General features: G+C 37.3%; 1 long non-coding RNA gene across 2 annotated transcripts in view; it reads left to right on the forward strand.

Annotated features, from left to right (window-relative positions):
* Positions 1-12383: 12383 nt before the first annotated feature.
* The window catches only part of LOC137657821 (uncharacterized), a 31724-nt gene continuing 27104 nt past the window's right edge, over positions 12384-17003 (forward strand). For both annotated transcript variants that reach the window (XR_011047209.1, XR_011047210.1), the window contains exon 1: positions 12384-12525. This is a non-coding gene — a long non-coding RNA (uncharacterized lncRNA). The remainder of the gene's footprint in view (positions 12526-17003) is intronic.

Genomic DNA, 17003 nt, shown 5'->3' on the forward strand with positions numbered 1-17003 from the left:
TCCGTCTGCGTTCCGAACCTGCCTCGAAGGAAGAGACCGAACCGAAGGAAGAGATAGTGTTCGATCTCGCAAAGGCCCAGGCTATGCTAGCCACCGCATTCAAGAGTAGAGGCTTTACCTGCTCTAAGCTTCCGGCCCTGAGCAAGAAGCACCCTACTTATGTCGCACCTGAAAGTGCGGTTCTTCCATTCCTGGAAAAGGCCTTGAATGCGTGCCTTAAAGCTGCGGATGAAGGGAAAGCCTGCCCTGCACTGGAGGAGTGCAGACCCTTCTCCATAGTTACTCCCCCTGACGCTCGACACTGGAAGGATGTCCAGCATACTTTCGTCGTGGGAAGGCTAGATCCTGACGTCGCCGGACGTCAGTTTAATGAAGACCTCCCTAAGCTCAACGATCACCTCCTTCGTCGGGAACAAGATACGAAGGAGAGGCTCGCAGCATCCTTATCTCATCAAGTCCAACTCGAAGTTATGGCCTGTGACACCAGAGTACCAGACCACTACATGGTACTCTCCAAATCCCACTTGATGACCGTGATGAAGGACTTGTACCACTTCATAAAGGCTCGGAGAGCCTGTCGTGAATTCGTGTTTGCAGGTGCCACCGTGAAACACGAACCCCGGAGGCTGATTTCCTCCAACATCTGGGGTAAACACCTCTTTCCTTCTGACCTTGTGAAGGAAATCACCGACAGAGCCGCCACGGAGAATAGGAACCTTCTCCACAAGTGGGGCATGTCCAGGAAAAGGAAACCCTCTCAGGACGACGGACCTCAACCTAAGAGGAAATCCCAAAAACAGAAACCCCAGCAACGTCAACAAAGACGTCAGTTTCCGGGACCCGCTACCTCCCAAGTGGTTGCCCAACCACAACAGACCTTTCAATTGGTCCCCCAACCGGTGTTGTCACAGTCACCGGTCTTCACCCCTGCTTTCGAGCAACAGTCAACTACCTTTCGTGCCAAAGGTAGAGGCTCATACAGAGGTGCAAGCAAAGACGCCTCTCGCCGTTCCTCCAGAGGCAGAGGAGGAAAGGGAGCTAGCGGCCGAGGCAGCAAGCCCTCGGGACACCAGAAGCAATGAAGTGCTTCCGGTGGGAGGAAGACTCCGCCAATTCCAGGATCGTTGGACCTTCGATCCCTGGGCACACAGCATCGTCAAGAAGGGTCTAGGCTGGAGTTGGACTCAACCACCCCCAATCTTCCAGCAATTCTTCCAACAATCAACCCCTCTTCTGGAAGAATATGTCCTAGATCTCTTGAACAAGAAGGTGATAAGGAAGGTAAAGTCCACCAGGTTCCAAGGGAGACTGTTTTGTGTCCCCAAGAAAGACTCAGACAAACTCAGAGTCATTCTGGACTTATCCCCCCTCAACAAGTTCATAGCGAACGACAAGTTCAAGATGCTGACTCTTCAACAGATAAGGACCCTTCTGCCTCGAGGTTCCTACACGGTCTCCATAGACCTGGCGGATGCCTACTGGCACGTTCCAATGAACCATCACGCTTCCTCCTACCTAGGATTTCGACTCCAAAGGAAAAGCTACGCCTTCCGGGCCATGCCCTTCGGCCTCAACGTGGCCCCTCGGATCTTCACAAAACTGGCGGATGCCATAGTACAACAACTCCGCCTACGAAACGTCCAGGTGATGGCCTACCTCGACGACTGGCTAGTCTGGGCTCCATCGCCCGAAGATTGTGCAAAATCTTACAACGAAGTCACCCAGTACCTAGAACACCTGGGATTCAAGATCAACGAGAAAAAATCTCGCCTCTCTCCAGCTCAGAAGTTCCAGTGGTTGGGAATCCACTGGAACCTTCAGTCACACCGCCTTTCCATCCCCCAGAAGAAAAGGAAGGAAATAGCAGGGTCTGTCAAGCGACTGCTGAAATCCAAACGCATTTCAAGACGCCAGCAGGAACGAGTTCTAGGCTCTCTACAGTTCGCCTCAGTGACAAACCCAGTGCTTCGCGCACAGCTAAAGGATGCCGCGGGAGTCTGGAGACGTTCGGCATCCATCGCTCGAAGAGACCTCAAGAGACGGCTTCCAAACAGACTGCGACTTCTCCTAAAGCCGTGGTCAGAAGAAAAGGCCCTGAAAAGGTCCATTCCTCTCCAACACCCTCCTCCATCACTCAACATCCACACGGACGCTTCGCTGGAGGGTTGGGGAGGTCACTCCCACCAAAAACAGGCTCAAGGCACCTGGTCTCCCCTGTTCAAGACGTTCCACATAAACATCTTGGAGGCCATGGCGGTCCTTCTAACCCTGAAGAAGTTATCCCCGCCGCCCTCGATCCACATCCGTCTAACCCTAGACAACTCGGTGGTAGTTCGTTGTCTCAATCGCCAAGGCTCAAGATCGCCCCAGATAAATCAGGTGCTTCTCCCAATCTTCCGTCTGGCAGAGAAGAAGAAGTGGCACCTGTCTGCAGTTCACCTACAAGGATTCCGCAACGTGACAGCGGATGCTCTATCTCGGACAAACCCGATAGAGTCGGAATGGTCTCTAGACGCAAGATCGTTCTCCTTCATCTCTCACCAAGTCCCAGAACTTCAGATAGATCTCTTTGCAACGAGCGACAACAATCAACTTCCTCGGTATGTGGCCCCGTACGAGGACCCCAAAGCAGAAGCAGTGGATGCCATGTCACTGGATTGGAACAGATGGTCCAAGATCTACCTGTTCCCCCCCACCAACCTTCTGTTGAAAGTCCTCTCCAAACTGAGAACCTTCAAAGGGACAGCGGCCCTAGTGGCTCCCAAGTGGCCTCGGAGCAACTGGTACCCCCCTGGTCCTGGAGCTGCAGCCCAAGCTGATCCCTCTCCCGGGCCCAGTTCTCTCTCAACAAGTACAGAAGTCGACTGTCTTCGCTTCATCATCGAAAATCAAGGACCTTCATCTCATGATTTTCTCTCCCTAGCCGCAAAGAAGAGGTTTGGGATCTCGAAGAAAAGTCTGGACTTCCTAGAGGAATACAAGACCGAATCCACAAGACGGCAATATGAATCATCCTGGAGGAAATGGGTCTCCTTTGTCAAGACAAAAAATCCTAAAGAAATCACGATTGATTTCTGCATGTCCTTCTTTATTCACCTTCATGGACAGGGATTAGCAGCCAATACGATATCAACCTGCAAATCGGCCTTGACTAGACCAATTCTATATGCTTTCCAAATTGATCTGTCCAGCGACATCTTCAACAAACTACCGAAAGCATGTGCTCGCCTACGCCCAGCACCCCCACCGAAACCGATCTCCTGGTCACTAGACAAGGTACTCCATTTCGCCTCCAACTTGGACAATGATTCATGCCCTCTCAAGGATCTGACTCAGAAAGTTATATTTCTCTTTGCTCTCGCTTCAGGAGCTCGAGTCAGTGAAATAGTGGCATTATCAAGAGAAGAGGGACACATCCTGTTTACCGATACAGGAGAAGTTACCCTCTCCCCTGATCCGACGTTTCTCGCCAAAAATGAATTACCCACCAAAAGATGGGGCCCTTGGAGAATATGCCCCCTGAAGGAGGATGCCTCTCTATGTCCAGTAGAGAGCCTCAAGGTCTATCTTCGCAGAACTTCAAACTTTGGTGGAGGCCAACTCTTCAAAGGAGAAACATCGGGCAGCGACCTGTCACTGAAACAATTAAGAGCGAAAATCACCTACTTCATTCGCAGAGCGGATCCGAACAGTACACCCGCTGGTCATGATCCTAGAAAAGTGGCATCATCTCTGAATTTCTTTCAGAGCATGGACTTTGAAAGCCTTAAAAACTTCACGGGTTGGAAGTCCTCGCGAGTTTTCTTTAAACATTATGCGAAACAAGTGCACGAAGTCAAACATTTTGTGGTAGCCGCAGGTAGTGTTATGAAACCTGCACCTAACTCTGCGTAGAACAGTGAGTTACTTGGGACTCTAACTCTCCGGGTGCCTATGTTGACCCTCGAGCGATTCATAGTGATGTCGAAAACACTTAGTGCTTTTATAACTGTTCTTATCCCAGGTGAAATGTCATAGTTGTCACACAAGTGCCGCATGCCCTGAGCATGATGTGTTTTTTAATCAAAGACTTGCGTTCCTCGAGAACGAGTGCCTATTAATAAACTTGAAATTCCTTTTCAGATTCAAGAGCAAGTCTTTATTACTATGTACATTATAATTACTGTAAATGAACTTTACTTATTGCTGTAAATTATTTAATTTCTGCATTTGTGAAATAAAATTTCTATTTTATTACCTGTGCGTCTCAATCAGCTCCTACTTACTATGAAATACATGCCTGTCATAGTTTTATTATCCCCCCTTTTCCTTATGGTTATGAAGAAATTAAGATGCTAACTCTTAATTTATATTCACTCTGATTATGTAAGGTTCCAACACGAATACTTACTTTTGATACCCGGGAGATGAACCATCACTCTCAATACACAGTGCCCAACCACCACTGGTCTAATTTTCAGAATGTTCCTATACAAATACCAAACATTCGGCTTCATCTCCAAGTTCTTCAAGTTCTTCTATCAGGATGAATAGCCCTTCAATACCACTTTGACGTCGGCATAGCCCATGGGAACTTCACTGCCAAGGGGGGCAGGATGCTTCTTCCCTATGGTCCTTTATCAAAGATTACTATGCTGTTTTGTCAATGCCTTGGCACTTACTATTAGGGGAAAATCTACCACGATACATTGATTCTCTGGTATTCTTCCATCAGGACGCCATGGCTTGAGCCCAAAAAACAGATTTTGAGCGAAGCGAAAAATCTATTTTTGGGTGAGATAGCCATGGCGTCCTGATGGACCCTCCCTGCTACTTCGTCCAGTTTTAGATCCCACCCTGTTCTACTGTATCATGGTGATGGGCAAGCAACTGGCTTCAGGATGAAGACGGGCGTGACGTCATTTGAGCAATGGCGCCCGTTTGTTTACGTCTCGAGTATCAGTAGTAGCCACGAGTGAGATTGGCTGTGGAGCGGCTCCCAGCTATTCTCAACCCTTACACACCGAAGCATTAACTCTGTTCGGGGTGAAGATAGCTATGTGGCGCGTTCAGACATGCGTCCCCTGTTGATATACGATGTCTTAAAGGGAAACCTTTGGGATACTCGCTCCAGAAGTTAGAATTCTGTGATAACCTGTGGTTAAATTCTCTGGGAATATCTTAGTAGTTTTATACCCAAGGAAGCTACCAAAAAGGAACCTTCCATCAGGATGCCATGGCTATCTCACCCAAAAATAGATTTTTCGCTTCGCTCAAAATCCGTTTTGTACCCATTTCAAGGCTAAGAGCAAGGTCAGTAAGATAAATACAGTATATCAACATGAGAAATTTATTCAATCTTTGTACTGAGATCTATTTTTACAACAAATCTTTTAACGCTTAACACTACTTTCATATGGACAACTACAATTTACATCAGTCTAGTTTAAAATTATATGGTAACAAATGGGGAAAGATTAAATATTAATAAGTCCAGCAGTTACCCAAAACATGAACAATCCAAGGTTTATTCATAATGATAAGTATTAAAATAACTACAATATGAGTAGGTCCTACTACTTAATAGAAATGAAGTTATTACTTTACCTAATGTGGCAACAAATATATGCAAACAATTCTTAGTAAGATGACTATGTAGTTACATGCTACATGACACTTTAAATCCATGAAATTGGCAAAAATAAAAAAATGAAAGACAGAACTGCTTTCTAAAGTAATAAATAAAAACCTCTGCAATGTAATTTGATCTTTTAAAATGGTTCTTGACAAAATTGATTACTGTACTTTTTCTTTTTATCACCATGAGCAATACTAAATTATCTATACAGTACTGTATATTTCAACCACCAACATGCTCTCTAATATGGGAAACATACATCAATTTATCTCATACAAACGGAGGTCAGGTGACGGGCTAAATCTATGTTTATCTCGTGTAGTACTACAAGGATTAGTAATCTCAGAGCATATTATTCTTATAAACCATCAATCTTTAAAACTAGAATCTGAAAGTTGTTAGAAGAAACAAGCTTTCAAATGAAGGTTATTTCTTAATAGAAAATATTGAAAAATGCTGAATAACTATCATCAATTTCCTTTATCCAGTTCTGTAATTAAATTTCTTAATCTGTCAGCCATCCATGAAGACATTACTAGTGACAACTACAGTTTAAAAAGAAAGAATCTTTTAACAATTATCAACAGACAAGTTACCAGTAAGTAATAATGACTTACTTTATGGATAATTTATCTCACCATTTCTCATAAATTTTTAGTTTATGTAATTATGGTAAAGCATGTTACCATAAAAATTAATTAGATTTTTTTATTTTATGGAATTATGGTCAAGCATGTTACCAAAATCGTCCATTAATTTTTGTATAATTCATAGTTTATATTGAGAGAAATCTGAATGCATTACTTTTATAGATGATATTCCTTTGCAGAATAAATAGAAACAGGGTAATTTATTATATTTTGTGCATAGCATTAGCCATTATAATAACCTTCTCATTAACACTCAGTCTGTACCTTTACTAGTCAGTGAGTTTACTGTATTTGAAAAGTAAACTTTGTAATTACTGTGCTATAAAAAAATGTAATTTACAAGCAGCCTTTTCATAGGTGTACAAGCCTTCCTGGAGGTACATCATGTGCTTTGTTACAGTTTAGCCTTTATTTTAGTACAAAAAAGCAGGAATAATTAGACACCAAAGAATAATATCTCAAGATTTTTCAGTTCTGGATAATCATATAAGAAGTAGTACCACATCACACTACTTTAAGCCTAACAAGTATAAAATATAGTTTGTATATATACACTTACTGTATATCATTATGTTTACCACCCTCAGAAAATCATCAATGTTTACTACTCCTGCCTACCAGAAATATTTGATTTACTTCATCACTGTTGACATATTATCTAAGATAAATCAAGAGACTGTTAAACCATTCAATTATGCACAAGGTTTACAGCTTTTCAGGTTGATGGAGATCTAAGGGCAAATTGTTCAGCAATGTAAATTATTAGGGCCCTATGTGCAAGTTATACTGAGTTAAACTGAGTTAGGTTAGTTTTAATGAGATGATAACAATGCTGAACTTAGTGAGCCTTCAAATTACAGTCACTCACATCAAAGTATTTCTAAAAGTAGCAACCTGTCTATGAAAATTTATCTTCAACAAATATCCTCTATAATGAATTAATCATACAAAGAACAGGGGTTAAGTATCTGATTGTTAATCTTAAAAAAGTACTAACTATATTGATGAAGAGGTTATTAAAGCAATATTCATTCACATTGACCATTTCAAACTGTACACAGCATGTGATCAGTGTGTCTCATGAATATGTCAATAACTGTAAGAAAGCTTTGTTTTTTTAATATGTTACTTCTATAAAAATGAAAAACAACTTAGGGTAATATAAAGCTAAGACTGGCCATAGATAAGTCTGGATTGGCCTTATAATAACTAGATGCCAGAATTTTCCGATGCTCTTCCATGTACTTCACACCATAATTACATTCCATTTTGGTAAATATGACTGTTTTATTATTGTATTCCAGTGCATAGTGTCAATACCAATCTACGTCGACCATACTTGTCCTACCCTGGACTATGCATAAGGCTAAAAAAGTGTTATAGTTGTATATTACCATTCAAGTCATACGTAAGTTACTGCATGATATATATTTAACTTTGCATGCCTTAAACAATGTTATTAGGCCCTTAACATGAGAGCACATCAGAGATATCGAAGGCCTGTTGCCTTACCTACCTGTATTTGGCTACCCTTCTTACACCATAATTAAGGTACATACTGCTATGCTATTAATTTCACCTAAAAGAAGCTATTCTTAAACATATTAATTGGTAGTTTAAACGTAAATTACATAAAATATGGACAAATATCAGATGGTTCCGTGAAGATATGGCGAGATGCAGCATTGCGTAGCTTAAAGGAGTTTGTTTACATTTTTGGAAGAGACCTGGGGATATGATCACCTCAAGTAATGTTTGTTTTGGTTACATACATTACGGTGGTAAACAATACAAAGCTTTGTCAGTGTTCATTGGCTACAATAGGCAAAGGTATGTCAGTAAGCCGTTGCCAACTAGAATTCTTGTGCTATATTATTATTATTATTATTATTATTATTATTATTATTATTATTATTATCATTATTATTATTATTATTATTATTATTTACTAAGCTACAGCCCTAGTGGGAAAAGCAGAATGCTATAAGTCCTAGGGCTTCAACAGGAAAAAATAGCCCAGTGAGGAAAGGAAACAAGGAAAATTAAATATTTTAAGAACAGTAACATCTAAATAAATATCTCATATAAACTATAAAAACAAATTAAGAAAACGAGAAGAGAAAAGATACAATAGTGTGCCCGAGTGTACCCTCAAGCAAGAGAACCAACCCAAGACAGTGGAAGACCATGGTACAGAGACTATGGTACTACCCAAGACTACAGAACAATGATTTGTTCTGGAATACGTCTTGCTACCATCTTTGTTACGATCTGCTTTAGAACAAATAGACTTTTCATTAACTTGAGATCTGCGAGCGAGAGGCCATGTCAACAAAAGACTGTCTTGATGTAAATACACATATTACGATATAATTTTGTGTATAATAAGAAGTAACTCCTGGATAATGTTTTAACGTGGATTTGCCGATGTTAACCTGTATAGATGCTTGGTATGGCGCTACGGTATGTTGAATGCGATTTTCTATAGAAAAGTTAACATCTAACTATAGGTAAATTATACTGTATACATACATGTGTTACATGGCCGTTTTTGAAAAACGTAGTTTTAATGATAATACTTATGAACATGTATGTATCTATGATTTAGAACTTATCTAGTCACGCAAGATATAGATTCACCGAGAAGGAAAGATGTTAGGCATAGGAAGATAAAACAGAGTAATGGACTAAAAGAAGTTAAGTTATAGTTTTCTATGGATTTTAAACTTTATTATATTATAGAATAGAAATAATGAAATAAAGACAAGGCAGCACTTTTCACTCGCAGAAAGTAGATTGAACAGCACATTAAGAATATTATTATCATTATTGTTATTATTATTATTACTTGCTAAGCTACAACCCTAGCTGGAAAAGCAGGATGCCCGGTGAGGAAAGGTAACAAGGAAATAAGAGATGTAATTAACAATTAAGATAAAATATTTTAAAAACTTTAACAAAATAAGCGGAAGAGAAATAAGATAGAATAGTGTGTCCAAGTGTACCCTCAAGCAAGAGAACTCTACTCCAAGACAGTGGAAGACGATGGTACAGAGGCTGTGGCTCTACCCAACACTAGAGAACAATGGTTTGATTTTGGAGTGCCCTTCTCCTAGTTTTTTATCAAAATGTCCTTCCTCCAGTTAGGACATCTATATCCCCCCCCCCCCCCTTTATGAAAAACACTACTTTTCATATAGGCCAGACAGCACATTCATATAGATTTGTTATGCATGAATAGACGCTGTATATCCCTTATAAAAATGTCTTGTAACATTTGCCACTTTTCATACCTCTCTCTCTCTCTCTCTCTCTCTCTCTCTCTCCAAGAGCAAATGGAGTCTCCGCCGATGGACTAAAAATTCTTTGAGACATTCAAGATCCTTGTAACTCTCTCTCTCTCTCTCTCTCTCTCTCTCTCTCAGAGCAAATGGGGTCTGCACAGCTGAACTAAAAATTCGTTTAACTCTCTCTCTCTCTCTCTCTCTCTCTCTCTCTCTCACACACAAACACACAGAGCACAGACCAAATTGGGGTCTGCACAATTGAACTAAAAATTCGTTTAACACTCTCTCTCTCTCTCTCTCTCTCTCTCTCTCTCTCTCTCCCAAGAGCAAATGGGGTCTCCGCCGATGGACTAAAAATTCTTTGAGACATTCAAGATCCTTGTAACTCTCTCTCTCTCTCTCTCTCTCTCTCTCTCTCTCTCTCTCAGAGCAAATGGGGTCTGCACAGCTGAACTAATAATTCGTTTAACTCTCTCTCTCTCTCTCTCTCTCTCTCTCACAAACACACAGAGCACAGACCAAATGGGGTCTGCACAATTGAACTAAAAATTCGTTTAACACTCTCTCTCTCTCTCTCTCCTCTCTCTCTCTCTCTCTCTCTCTCCCAAGAGCAAATGGGGTCTCCGCCGATGGACTAAAAATTCTTTGAGACATTCAAGATCCTTGTAACTCTCTCTCCTCTCTCTCTCTCTCTCTCTCTCTCTCTCTCAGAGCAAATGGGGTCTGCACAGCTGAACTAATAATTCGTTTAACTCTCTCTCTCTCTCTCTCTCTCTCTCTCTCTCTCACAAACACACAGAGCACAGACCAAATGGGGTCTGCACAATTGAACTAAAAATTCGTTTAACACTCTCTCTCTCTCTCTCTCTCTCTCTCTCTCCCCCAAGAGCAAATGGGGTCTCCGCCGATGGACTAAAAATTCTTTGAGACATTCAAGATCCTTGTAACTCTCTCTCTCTCTCTCTCTCTCTCTCTCTCTCTCTCTCTCAAATTAAAGTTCGCTCTTCCTTGATTGCACTGAGTTAATACAAATCTAGTTACCTTACTGTTTTTCCTTCACTCGTCAGTCATTCACATCATAATGATTTTTTAAGAGGCCTATTATTATTATTATTATTATTACTAATACTACTACTACTACTAGCCAAGCTACAACCCTAGTTGGAAAAGCAAGATGCTACAAGCCCAAGGGCTCCAACAGGGAAAAATAGCCCAGAGAGGAAAGGAAATAAGGATATCATCGTTTACTTTACTTTGGTATCAAGCAGGTTTTACTTTATACATTTCATGTAATCAAAACTGATAAGGATTCAATGTATGCAAGTACCTCAACCGTGAATGTAATCCACGAGACGTCTTGATTTTAGCTACTATCGTTGGCAACACTGAAACAAGCAAATTGTTTTAATTATCGAAGTATGGTAACTTTTAGCTTTTTCCGGAAACCTTATTATATTCATGACAATTAATACGTCAAATTTGGAATGTGTTATTATTCGTATTTTCGTAGTTATCCGTTTTTATGTTGTAGATTTGTGGCTGTTGTTTAACATCGAACCAAACAGTGTGACAATCCAGGCTAGTTATGTTATTGTAACCTCAAGTAATGTTTTGGTTGGGCAAAATTCGCTAGTTTTGTTCGAAATATAGTGAGGAGACCGTTCTAATTTTATTATACATAAATATTTTTGTAACGTTTATTTAGTGAAATTAAATATTAACAGAGCTTTATAATTAAAATTATTCTTTATTAATGTTTTCTTTATCGATTTTATGGTTAAATAGCTACCATTTTGAGCAATTTTCAAGAATAAGTAGTTCGAAGTCAGTGTCAAAATCCGAACATGTATGCATGCGATTCATAAAGATGTAGTAAATAGATGTCAACATATTCCAAAGAGAATACACGGCCATATTGAAATGTTATACGTTTTCAGTATTTTCTATTTATTTCACTTTAGTTTTACCAGTCTACGTGAATGTTTTGTCTATTGCTATAATTTCCTCTACTTCGTATTTGGTTAGAGTATTTGAGGATTTAGTTTTAGTTATCATCGTTATTTAGAAGAAAAACGGGCGGAGTATTAGTTTTTTTTTTAAACGAGGTTTAGTCAAATCTAATTCTGTAGTATGTGCATATATGATTGTGTGATTGTGACAACGACTATATTTACACTACAAATAATAGGACTATTTTTTTTTATATTCCAACACACTGATATACTATATGAATTTTAATTTATATACCGTAATCTACTGCATATTTGATTTCATATCTCTCCAAAATTTCAGTTAATGATACAGAGTTATTTCTTTAAAAGAGCTTTCATTTTTTAAACAAAATAGAAGTTAGTGTCTGGTTCCAAAATTATAAAAAGATGTAGGGACATCTTTTGTTTCAGAGTCGTATTTTTAAATTCAATTATTTTTTATCAAAATTTTAGAAACAAACATTTATTTATAAACATTTTAAAAATGTTTTATTCATAGCCAAAATAGAAGCTAGTTTCTGTTATTCCAAAGTTTTGAAAAGCTGTAGGGACATTTTTATTCCAGTGTCGTACTTCTAAATTCAATTATTTTTTTCCCAAATCATGTAAAGAAAAATATATCTACCTGTAAATTTATTCATTTATTGTGAAAAAAAAAAACGCCTATCATAAATCAAAACTCCAGTATCAAGAATTTTCTTTTTCGTAAATCGAAAGTAACTGATCCAACGAGCCAATAAAAACTCGGTTTTAAAAATTCCAGCCAATGAGAGAGAAGAATAAAAAACAGTTCTGCGTTCGTTTATGGTTGAGGCTTCTGATTGGCTGTGGGGAAACTGTCTGACGTAGTTAGATCTTCCTTGTATGCACTTCGTAGTCCTTGTTCGCTGTTCAGAACTGTTGAGCAACCCGTGAATTCTGACGCAGTTCTTTTTGCCCGTGACTGTGAACGTTGGTGCATCAGACGATCGTGTTGAAAGGTAACCATGTAATTTTTTTCGCTCATGGTAGAATTAAGCCTTTAGGAATTTCTCCGGTTCTTTTTTTTTTTTTTTTTTTTTTTTTTTTTTTTTTTTTTTTTTTTTTTGTGTAGTTAATACCTTTAGGAGTTTTTTTTCTGTAGAGTTAACCCCTTAAGGAATTTTGCCGGGCTATTGTACTTTTATTTTTAGGTAATCCCTTCAGGAATTTCTCAGGTTATTTTTTCAGTATAGTTTGTCCCTTTTGTAATTTCTCTGATTATTTCTTTTATTTTTATTTTTTTCAGTTTAGCTAGTCCCTTTAGGAATTTGTTAGTTCGTATTTATTGAAAATTTATTTTTTTTAGTTGAGTGTTGATTATTACATGGTCAAATGTAATTGTTGTAAATTTTTCGAAATGTGGAAAATAGGGTACTCGGCTGTCTTTTTTTTTTTTTTCTTTTTTTTCATGGAATTTCTCGGTGTGAATTATTGTTCCTGATTTAATCATATTTATTGAAAATGATTAGTTTTCTTGTTTTTTACGAGCGTACTGACTAATGCGTTGTTACGTGTATTTGTATATTGTCTGATATTTGGAAAATATTTTATCAAGTGTACTTTCGGCAGTCTTAAATTTTTTTCCTGCGTGGTTAATCCAATTCCTCTGGGTGTGAATTGTTCCGGATTTCTTCAAATATATTGAAGATTAGTTTTTTTTTTTTTTTTTTTTTTTTTTTTTTTTTTTTTTTTTTTTTTTTTTTTTTTTTTTTTACGAGCGTTGACTAATGCGTAGTGTTACATGTACTTGTAAATATTTCCAAATGTGGAAAGACTATTTAGTGTACTTCGGCAGTCTTAACTTTTTTTTTTTTTTTTTTTTCGTTTAGTTGATCCTTCTAGGAACTTCTCCGGGTGTGAATTGTTCCGGATTTCTTGAAAATGTTTTTTGTTTATTTATTTTATTTTTTTTCATTTATAATTTTTTTTTTTTTTTCTTTTTGCTTATACGGGCGTTGACCAAAGTTAGTGTTACATTTACTTGTAATTTCAAAATGTGGAAAATATTAATGAGTACTTATTTTCTAATTTCTTTGTACAGTTAATCTCTAGGAATTTTACAGATTGTTTTTTTTTTTATCCAGGTTTTTTATTTATTTCAATTTTGCTTTATCCAGTACAGTTAGTCCCTTCAAGAGTTTCTCCGGGTGTAATTTTATTGAAAATTTTATTTAATTTTTTTTTTTACTAGCGTTGACTAATAGTTACATGCATTTGTTGTAAATTTTTCGAAATTTGGAAAATATTTCATTAAAGGTTCTTAGACAGGTTTATTTTTTTTTTCTTGAAAGTCTATTCCTTTAGGAATCTCTCCGGGTGTGAATTATTGTTCTTTATTTAATATTTTTTTTACGGGCGTGGTGACTACTGCGTAGTGTTACATGTATTTGTCGTAAATATTTCGAAATGTGGAATGACTTTATTAAGGGTACTTCGGTAGTAGTAACTTGTGTAGTTGATCCCTTTAGGAATTTCTCAGTGTGAATTGTTCCGGGTTTCTTCATTCATGAAAATTAGTATTTTTTTTTACGGGCGTTGACTAATGCGTAGAGTTACATGTACTTGTAAATATTTCGAAATGTGGAAAATGTAAAGTAAGTTTGTCTAGTTAATCTCTCCGGTAATTTTACCGGTTTTTTTTTCTAGTTAACTTTTGTATTTTTATTCATGTATTTAAATTTATTTTTTCCAGTATAGTTAGTCCCTTAAGGAGTTTCTCCGGGTGTGAATTTATTAATAAGATTTTTTTAGTTTTTACGAGCGTTGACTAATACAGTTACATGCGTCTCTTGCAACTTTTTCGAATTGTGGAAAATATTTTATCAAGGGTGAAGTACCCTTGATAAAATTTTAGTTACCTTTTTTCTGAATAGTTAATTCCTTTAGGAATACTTTTACTTTTACTTTTAGAGGTTTATTTCTCGCCCTCCATCAAACACTAAAGGTCTGTTCAGGCGGGCCTTGGTGTGTGAAAACATAATTCCTTTCCAGTTAATATTTTGCTCTGTATCGTTATCAGTTATTTCGCTAGCATTTGTATTCAGGCTTAAGTTTTCAGGTCACTATTATAACACTTTCTAAAAAGATAATTCTTCAGGTTTTTCTTGAAGGCAGCCACATTTGTGCTATTCTTGACATAGTGGAAGGTCGTTAGTCTCGGTGCAGCATAACTGAATCTCTCCGGGTGTGAATTATGTTCCGGATTTCTTCATATTTATTGAAATTTTTTTTTTTTTTTTTTTTTTTTACGAGCGTTTACTAATGCGTTGTTACGAGCATTTTTTTATTTTTCGAAAAGTGGTAAATATTTAAGTGTGCTTTGGTAGTCATAACTTTCATTTATCAACCACCGAAATATTTTAGCAGTCTTTGGTGTATTGAATTTGGAATTTTTCATGAAAGTATTAATATAAATGGTATTGTCTACGCTAGTTCTTACTAGCGGCTAAGTGTTGCTTTAGATTGGACATAGTTTTACTTAAAGATTGACTTTTGCATATTAAACAATTTAGTTCAGTGCATGATTGTATCCTGGTCAAGTCTTACTCATTATTTTATTTTTTTTTTATATATATATATACGAAAGAACTTCACGTTGTCACTGATTAGTTTCGGTGTTGAACCATGATAGCCCGGAATTGACATGGATTGAAAAGTTTTACTCATTCTCATTTTCATTTTCTTATGCGAAAGAACTATAGGTAGTCACTGATATTTTCGGTTTTGAACCATGAAAGCCCGGAATTGACATGGTTTGATAAGTTGATAACTGATTGGACGTTTTCTCAAGTCTCTCCTTCGTGGTTTGATTTGATGGACTTTTTGATTTGATGGACTTTACGATTGAACTACTAATTGCGCATGCTACATTTTACTTGTTTTGGGTTTAAATCCAACCTTCCACTGAAGTCGAGTGAACTACTTCTCGGGCGGGTCCATATCAATCTAACAAAACATCTTCATTATAACTCATACAATTCTTTGATTGTAGCATCTTCACAGATCATATGATCTTGTGAAAAGAAATGTATTTAGTTTCTTCTTAAATTCAATTGCGCCCTTTAGGTCCTTCATTTCAGTTGGCAGTTTATTATGTCTAGGCGCACAGTAGCTGTAAGCCCTTTCACCAAATTTACCATTTGCTCTTGGTTTTATTACATTACTGCAAGTTTTAAGATTTTTTTGCACAAGGGAAATTAAAGTTTATTTACAAAATTAATACCTTAACCTATCCGGTCATTTTTAGTATTTAGTGATTTTAAAATGGTCTGGATATTCAACCACTCGAAACTTATATGAATGCTGCGAAAAAAAAATGTGAACTTTTACTTATTTACTTGTTTAGGGTTTAAATCCAACCTTCCATTGAAGTAGTGAACTACTACTCGGGTGGGTCCATATCAATCATATAACGAAACATTTTCATTACTTTTAATCTGGGGATTATAGCAAAATTATGACAACTTTTATTTTATGATTTCGTTAATATGGTAGTTGTCATGGCTAATTTTATCGGAATATCTATTATATTATTCGAAAGGTTCATTGCTTAAATTTTGCTTATAATTATAGCACTTCCAGATGCCATTTTAATGAAATACTTTGTGCTAGCTGCAGTCTACCATATGGGTTAGTTTATATCCTATCAAAATTTCAAAACATTCGATGAACGTTATTTGTATTATGGGCAGTTTCGATACTGTGACTTTGTGGAAGACGTAAATGTTAGAGTTGAAAGCCACGATAAATAGTCCATTTAAAGGAGGTTAATTATAGGCAGGCATTTTAACTTTAATCTAATTTTTCAAACTTTAATGTTTGAATTGAAAGACGCGATAAATGTCTTCAAGGGAGGTTAATTATAGGCAATACTTTCAACTTTAATCTAACTTTTCAAACCTGAATGTTTCAGTTGAAAGCCACGATTGTGTCCAACTAAGGAAGGTTAATTATAGGCAATATTTTTAACTTAAATTATATTTTTCAAACTTATTAAACTAGTAAATGCTTAGTGGGTAGAATGTTACACAAGCTAGTGAACTTAATAGGGAAAAACTAGTAAATGCTTAGTGGGTAGAATGTTACACAAGCTAGTGAACTTAATAGGGAAAAACTAGTAAATGCTTAGTGGGTAGAATGTTACACAAGCTAGTGAACTTAGTAGGGAAAAACTAGTAAATGCTTAGTGGGTAGAATGTTACACAAGCTAGTGAACTTAATAGGGAAAAACTAGTAAATGCTTAGTGGGTAGAATGTTACACAAGCTAGTGAACTTAGCAGGGAAAAACTAGTAAATGCTCAGTGGGTAGAATGTTACACAAGCTAGTGAACTTAATAGGGAAAAACTAGTAAATGCTTAGTGGGTAGAATGTTACACAAGCTAGTGAACTTAGTAGGGAAACTTTGTTCTAGATTCAAACTATAAATGGACAATATA

Source organism: Palaemon carinicauda, chromosome 18, assembly GCF_036898095.1.
Source record: "Palaemon carinicauda isolate YSFRI2023 chromosome 18, ASM3689809v2, whole genome shotgun sequence".
Lineage (NCBI taxonomy): Eukaryota > Metazoa > Arthropoda > Malacostraca > Decapoda > Palaemonidae > Palaemon > Palaemon carinicauda.